Source organism: Lynx canadensis, chromosome C1 (assembly GCF_007474595.2).
Source record: "Lynx canadensis isolate LIC74 chromosome C1, mLynCan4.pri.v2, whole genome shotgun sequence".
Classification (NCBI taxonomy): Eukaryota; Metazoa; Chordata; class Mammalia; order Carnivora; family Felidae; genus Lynx; species Lynx canadensis.
In genome coordinates, this window is record NC_044310.1 from 151159955 (window position 1) to 151167032 (window position 7078).

The following is a 7078-nucleotide window of genomic DNA, read 5'->3' on the forward strand; positions in this document are numbered from 1 at the left end:
TTGAACTCACGACCCTGAGATCAAGACCTGAGCTGAGATCAAGAGTTGGATGTGCAGTTGACTGAGCCACCTAGGCACGTAAGTATCGCAGCTGTTTTTGAGGATTTTTTTGTGGACACATTTTGTGGTCAACCTTTTAGATACAGTTTTAGAATTTCTAAAGAAGTTTGCATTGAATCTAGATTGCTTAATAGTGCCTGATGATCCAAGTGAGGAAGTATGTATTACGAAACTACCATTCTTCACCTCTCTGAAGAGCCCTGTTGACACTTTTCATATATGCATTACTCTTTTTTAAATTGCTTTTGAGTTTGTGCTTCTGCCAAAAGAGTACTTAATATTACAGAAATTAGAAACAGAAAAACTGTTGTTGAAAGCTTAGCTGAATAAGGGTAGTTTGTCAAGTGGCTGGTCTCAGTAATAAAAGACAAATAATATTTACTTCTGTCTTATTTGTGAAGCTTATTTTTCTCTGTCCTCACTAGTGGGCATTAACCCTTAGGCACTTGCAATAGTTTGATAATAAAATTATTACTGGATAGTTTCATTTTATACTGTCACATTTTTATGCCTTGTACAAATAATACATACAGAGCCTTCATTATTCCGTACGATATGTTATTCCATAAAAACAATAAATAGTTTCCTCAAAAAGTATGACAATTATTGCATATATATCAATTAAAACCATGGCATGAAATCTGTATGAATACATTTTAGCATAAAATAGATAAACAAATACTAGGGCAGATCTAAGGTGATGACACAACAGTGGATGTTATGACTAACATATGGACATATTTCCTCTTCCCCACCTTCCAGATTTGATGTGCTATATAGATGGAACTGTGCCCCCCCTAAAATGGATTTGTTGAAGCCCTAAGCCCCAGTGTAATGATATTGGGAATCATTGGATGTTAATTAGGTTTAGATGAGATAAGGAAGGTGTAACTCTCACGACGGGAGTAATGCCCTTATAAGAAGAGACAACAGAGAACTTACTTCCTCTGTCTCTCTCCACCCATATAGTCAGAGGACAGAGCAAGAATGAGGAAGAACAATGTGTGGATACAGCAAGAAGGCGGCCATCTGCAACCCAAGGAGAGAGTTCTGACCAGACACTGCCCCTGCCGGCACCTTGATCTTGGACCTTCAGTTTCCAGAATTGTGAGAAATAAACTCCTCCCGTTCTTTAGGCCAGCCAGTCTATGGTGTTTTGTTATGGCAGCATGAGCTGAGACACTGTGTGTGTGTGTAGTTTCTCAAACTACATGGACTTAAAATTTGCCAGAATCATTTTGCGTATGTAATAAGCTATACCTTTTATCTACTAGGTCATAAATCTATTTCTGTTATTAATTTCTAGGAAAATGATGTAAGGGGTATTCATTTCTTGGGCCCCTCTTATTTCATTACCAGCATTAGCAATTAATTTTCACTTTAAGACCACTTCGGAGGAATACCTTCCACGTCCCACCAAGTTCTTCCCTACCTCCCAACAGTTGCTGCATATGTAACAAGTGGAGAATAGCAAGGTTCATTAAGATACAGATGCTGGGTGGTTGGTACGAACCATCACTAGCTAAGCTGTTCACTCCATCCAGCCTCTTAGATCAACAACCTACCTCACACTATCACCTAGTTTCACAGACATCCCAAGTCTCACATGTACCGTATTGAGTTTTGATTTGGCCACCCCAAACAACTCTTCCTTGGTCTTTACCATTGGCAAAGATAAACAAAGCAGGACTAAAGTGGTAAGGATGATTTTAATCCATAATATACTATTTATACTAAATAATAAGGAAATATTTACAATAACAATAATGGGGAAAAATGTCCAGAGTGGATGGAATTCAACTTTGATTTGTAAAGAAGTGACAGGGTATTTAAAAGGGAGAGTGAGAGAATAGGAAAGGAGTAAGCGGGGGCTTTATAGTGTCAGGAAAAAGAAAAATTACAAAAAGCAGTAAGAAGGGTTTAGTCAATGTGAAACACATCTGGGTTTGTCTGCTGGCGTTTCTCCAAGTTAGGCTCCTACCCTCTCACAGGGACTAGGAGAGTAGGCCCGATCTTCAGATGTTGGCTGGAACAAACAGTAAATTCTTTTGGCAGGCTTGAGTTCTCTCACATCAGCACTTTAAATGGAGCTACAGTCATCCTAGGGATGCAGCCTGGAGCTGTCAAACTATGTTAGTGTTTGTTCAATTCTTTATAGGCCAGGATTAAGGCTTAGTCAAGAAGAGAGCTCAGAAGAACCCGGCTAGAGTTTGGTCAAGGAGAGAGTTATTTATCACCATGTCATTAAAGGGCAAATCTAGGGACACCTGGGTGGCTCAGTCGGTTAAGCATCTGATTTCAGCACAGGTCACAATCTCACTGTGGGTTCGAGCCCCGCGTCGGGCTCTGTGCTGACAGCTCAGAGCCTGGAGCCTGCTTCAGATTCTGTGTCTCCCTCTCTCTCTGCCCCTCCCCAGCTTGCACTCTGTCTGTCTGTCTCACTCTCAAAAATAAATAAACCTTAACAACAACAACAAAAAAATAAAGGGCAAATAGAAAACATCAGTACCTTACCTTAAAAATAAAAAATAATTTCACCACATCTCCCATCTCAGCTGCTAACCCTGGTAAACACCACCATCTCTAAATTACCAACAGATTGCTATCAGATCTCCTTGCTTTTTTTTTTTTTAAATTTTTTTAATGTTTATCCATTTTGACAGAGGAGAGAGAGACAGAGCATGAGCGGGGAAGGGGCAGAGAGAGAGGGAGACAGAATCTGAAGCAGGCTCCAGGCTCCAAGCTGTCAGCACAGAGCCTGACACAGGGCTCGAACCCACAGACCTCGAGATCATGACCTGAGCTGAAGTCGGACGCTCAACTGACTGAGCCACCCAGGCACCCCTGGATCTCCTTGCTTTCATGCTAAACCCCTTCAGTCTATTGTCAACACAGCTGGAAGAGTGATCTTTTACAAATTAAATCATATTATGTTCTGCTAAGGCCCCAAACCCTCAGTGGGTTCTTAATCTCACCCAGAGTATAAAGTCTTTACAATGCCTAATAAAGGCCCAGGGTGACCTGCCCCATTCCCCCTCCTCTGTAACCATTATTAGACTTTCCCTCTGGCTCCATCCACACCAGACTCACTGGTCTCCTTGCTGTTCTCTGACAGGTCAGAAGGCTTCTGCCTTAGAACTGTAGCTCTAGTTTTGCTGGAACGTTCTTCCTGCAGGTTACTACATGTCTAACTTACTCAGGTCAAGTCTTTGCTCAAACTTCACCTTCTCAATGAGGTTATCTTGAGCAACCTGCTCTGTCACCTTACTCCCCCACCCAGCTTTTGTTTTCCTTTTGTTCCACGCACTTATCCTCTCCTGACATACCACAGACTTGATTTATTGTCTTCACTTTTTGTTTGTTCTCTCTGCCAGAATGTAACGTCCAGAAGCACAAAACTTCCTCCAACCCTGGTGTATTTTTTTTCTTATTTAAACCAGTGCCACATTATAGATGTTCAATAATTTTTTGAATAAATGAATCAGTCTAAGTGACATTTCTTAATGATATAAAATAAGCTCCTGTAATGTTGTTTTTCATTAGTTGGTATGTCTTGTTATAGTATTTAGCATATATAAATAAATTCTGTGAGAGAGGTAGCCTCTGGCTCTGCAACTGAAGTTTGCTGAGGAGCATTAAAATTTTACGCTTGGCGCTTATGTCCCTGTCTCTCCTATCCCTACTCCCTACTCCCTACTCCCCCACCCCCCCCCCCCTGTATAGAGGGAAAGAAAAATGAGGTAGCAACAGATAGGAAAGGAAAACATTATTAATTCAGTGTTTGTATTTTACTGGTTAGTTTAATATCTAAATTTATGGTAAGACCAAAGTTCAAGAAGATTAGGAAGAAATACCATAAATAGACATAATCATGAAAGCTTAATGCTCACCAGAAAACTTGTATCTTGTGTAAGAGAAGTAATTTGATTGGCTCATCTTAGTCAAAACAATGAATTTTCTTGTCTACTTGTCTAGTTATTGGTGTGCTGTTTTTCTACTCCTTAAACCATTTTCTCCTATAGTGTAAATCGTTTTTACTGTATTTTAAGATGATACAGTGGGGAGTGGGCAGGGAAGGGAAAATGCATTGTTAGAGATTACATTCTGCAGCCAAGGTGGCCTGAGTTCTAATCTCAGCTTTGCTACCAACTATGCAACTCTGGGCAAGTGATATACAGTTTTCCACCATACTTTTCACATTTGTGAAATGGAGATAATAATAGTATATACCTGATGGTGCTGTTTTGAGCAACAGCTCATCACAGCACACAGTGCCTGTTACACAGTATTCACTGTGTAAGCAGCTATTTTTATAGAATAATGGAGTGTTTTCAGAAAAGAAAATGTATAATTTAAAATTGGATGGTTTTTTTTTTACATTTTAGAAATGTAATGTTCTACATTTTTTTTTTTTTACAAAACATTGTGTTTTTACATTTTCATAAAATGACATTGGTCATACAATGCTAACTGAATCATGGAGGTAAATTTTCATTACTATATACTTAAAAAAACCTCTTTATGGGCTCATTTGAATTTTTAAATTCCTATACTAGAAAATTTATAATTTGAAATACTAGGTTTAGAGAGATGCTGCAGACAGTGGTGTTCTGTACAAGAGGTAAAGTAATTCTCCTTTTACCTTTCTGAGTTCTTGGCTGACACCCCTGTAATAAAAAACAGACTACCAACAGAATAAACCCAGATGTTTAATAACATGTATCCTCACGTATACATGGGAGATACCCAGGGAAAAATTAATAACTTTCAGAGGTGATTCAAGCTTAGATACCATTTTCAGCTAAAGAGAAAAGGAAGAAAGGTGAGGGGGAGACTAATTGTGGGGAGGTTGCCTGGAAAAGCAGTGTAATCAAGTGTAAGATTTGTTATGCAGATTTATGTCTGCATCTTCTCCATTGATAAGGGTCTAAGTTGTCGCAGGAATCATCTTTGTCCTTCCTGGTAGAGAGGGAGGAAGGACACTTTTGTAAATTTATGGCATGATTTTAGGCAAATGCAGGGAGGGCAGGAGCTTTTCTTGTGTCTGCTTCTTCTCAGTTGCTTTCAATTCAAAATAATCCTTACGCCAAAGTGGCATATTTTGGAACGGCATCTTCTGCTGCCTTTTGGTAGGAACTTCCCTAGGTAGCTCTGTAGCTCCACTGCCAAGAACTGTGAAGGTCTTGACATTTTATCTCACTTGTAAGCCAACAAGTAGCCTGTCACAGTTTCATAGAAGTTGCAGATGCATGAGATTCCTCTGTCAGAGACAAAGGATTTTATTATTCATAGCACAACAGGCAGTGTGAGCTTCAGGCTCCCATAGATTCCTCATGCTCCCAAATCCCTCAGTGTGAGCTGGACCTGCTAGGCAAGTGCTGTGCAAGCAGTTAGTTTGTATCAGAATGGAGGAACTGCAAGTTTTGGAATTTCTTGCTAGCAAACCTACCCAAACTTTGCCCTGGAGGGAAAGAGTATCTTTGTTAGCTTGCAACAAATTTCTCTGCCCTTGAGGGAAATACTATCCCTATCTTTGAAAGTAGATTTGTAGCAATGCAAGAGAGCTAAGGAGACTCGATCCCTGATATACACAAATGCAATACAAACGCAGTCTATTATGATGAAAAAAAAATGCACAAAAATTCTGACCAGAGATTTAAACTAACACTGTAGATGTAAAACACTCAATCCTTTCTGAGCATTTGAGTATGTAGTTAATCATTTAGAATCAGACCTTGCTATGATTTGTTTTGCTTTGTAATGCATTATCACTTGATGCTTTAACAGTCATATGTTTTTCCTTTTGTCAAGTAGGTTTATCATCTTTTTATTTATGCCACTAATTTAACTTTATAGCCTCAAGTATTTCTTATTGTGTTAGAGGAACTAAACACACACTTTCTCAAGAGTCTCCTGTACATTAGCAATCTTCCTTTCTCTCTGCCTCTTCCTGATAAAATTTCAGAAGGTATGTTTCTTCTTTGTTGTGTAGCTGGGCAATTGTTACTCAGCTTTGCAAGGTTGTTTTCCTCTGCTAATATATATCTAAATCTCATCCCCCATCCTTAAAATGTTAAGATACATTTTTATTGGTTGTCATATTCTTCAGATCTAATACCTCCTGCTCTTTTTTTTTTTTTTTCCATTTTTAAGCTAAAGCTACAGCTATCCTGTTCTCTCATGCATGTATGTGCATACGGTCTTTTTAAAGCCAGAGCTACAAAATTCATTTGAGTTCCAGAGAATAGCAGAACTATCAAATACTGTTACTTAATACATTAAAATAACTTTTTTCACCATGTGATATAAACCAAGTTGTTGGCTAGGTGCATATAATTAAGGGGCATTTCCGAAGTTTGCCTAAAGGTTGAGTCATTGGTAGAGTTCCCAGAAAATATACAGGCCATCCTGTGTACTAACCTATAAACAGCGAATGTTTCAGTATAAGTGTATATCTCGTGTGATATTTGGGACCTGCATACATTAAAAAAAAATCATCGTTTATTTGAAAATGAAATTTAACTGAACATTCTGTGTTTTTATGTGCTAAATCTGGCAACTCTATTCGCCATTTCTCTATCAAACTACAAATAACCTGGTAAAATTTCGCATGAAGTGGGTTTTAGCTCAGAAGCACTCCCCTTGGGGCAGAGATGATGAAGGTTTCAAAGTTTGATGATGTGACGTCAACATTACGCAAAAATAAATGTGAGTAACTGAAAGTTTTGAAATTCACAAATGTATATTGGAAGCACAGCTCAAAAGAGTGGAAGAGTAGGTTAAAGAAACCATGGACTAGCGGGTTTAGGGGTTCTCAGGAAAAGGAAACTTCAACCTGGAGATCCTTGCCAAAAAGAGAGTAAGTTACCGGAGCAAAGCCTTCTCTGCAGTTTGGTAAGGAGAGAGCGCGAGACCTGAGCGAGCCAATAGGAACTGAGCAAGAGGGGCTGGGTGCGTGAAGCCAATCAGAGATGAGGTGGGTGGGATTAGATTCCTTGAAGTCGCGAGTTTCGGTAGC